The sequence below is a fragment of the Lynx canadensis genome, chromosome D1 (genome assembly GCF_007474595.2).
Source record: "Lynx canadensis isolate LIC74 chromosome D1, mLynCan4.pri.v2, whole genome shotgun sequence".
NCBI classification, from domain to species: domain Eukaryota; kingdom Metazoa; phylum Chordata; class Mammalia; order Carnivora; family Felidae; genus Lynx; species Lynx canadensis.
This window is the reverse complement of record NC_044312.2, coordinates 36,769,959-36,771,023: the sequence shown is the minus strand read 5'-3', so window position 1 is coordinate 36,771,023 and position 1,065 is coordinate 36,769,959. Positions and strand designations below refer to the sequence as shown.

The 1,065-nt window shown below is 32.7% G+C and overlaps 1 non-coding gene across 1 annotated transcript; it reads right to left on the bottom strand.

Annotated features, from left to right (window-relative positions):
- Positions 1–418: 418 nt before the first annotated feature.
- Positions 419–525, bottom strand: LOC115526697. The gene has a single exon (XR_003972726.1). It is a non-coding gene; the product is annotated as a U6 spliceosomal RNA (small nuclear RNA).
- Positions 526–1,065: the final 540 nt, after the last annotated feature.

Below are 1,065 nucleotides of genomic sequence, written 5' to 3'. Positions count from 1 at the left end.
GAATTCTATCTCTATCCTTGTATTTTGCCAGTTTCACTAAAATATGTCATGCAGAAGATCAATTCAAGTTACATCTGAAGGGAGTTCTCTGTGCCTCTTGGATTTCAATGCCTGTTTCCTTCCCCAGATCTGGGAAGTTCTCAGCTATGATTTGTTCAAGTATACCTTCAGCCCCTTTCTATCTCTCTTGTTTTTCTGGAATTCCTGTGACACAAATATTGTTCTGTTTGATTGCATCATTTAGTTCTCTAAATCTTCCCTCGTGATCCTGGATTGTTTTTATCTCTCTTTTCCTCAGCTTCCTCTTTTTCCACAATTTTATCTTCTAATTCTCTTATTCTCTCCTCTGCCTCTTCAATCCGTGCTGTGGCCACCTCCATTTTATTTTGTACCTCATTTATAGGACTTTTTAATTCATAAAAATATGGAATACTTCATGAATGTGAGTGTCATCCTTGCACAGGGGCCATGCTACTCTTCTCTGTATTGTTCCTATTTTAGTATATGTGCTGCCGAAGAGAGCACTTGCGTATTTTCTTTTGTGGAGTATCATTTGAAATATTTTGTGCACTATTAAAAGTCACTTATTATCTTGTTATTTTATTGTAATATTCTTTATATATTCTAGGTACAAATCCTTTGCCAGATTGTAATTATTTGTACCCAGTCCAAGGCTTGCCTTTTCCTTTGCTTAATGGTGACTTTAGAAGAGCAGGTAAATTTTATATTTGATTAATATAGATTACAACTTTCTCCTGTTATGTGCTTTTCATGTCCTGTTTAAGAAATCCTTTTCATACCCGAGGTTTATACTTTTTTTTACTCTACTTTCTTCTAAGAGTTTTATATCTTTAGCTTTTATATTTAGGTCCTAATTCATTTTTTATAAAGTTTTGTGTGTGATATCTGGAGGGATTGAAACATTTTATTCTAATCACATATCCAACATTATTTGTTTATAAAGGAAAATAGCATTATTTTTGGAATGTTGTATCCAGAACGATTTATTAAAAACTTGTCCATTCCATTTAATTACTTTTATATTTCTGTTGAAGTTTAATTGAC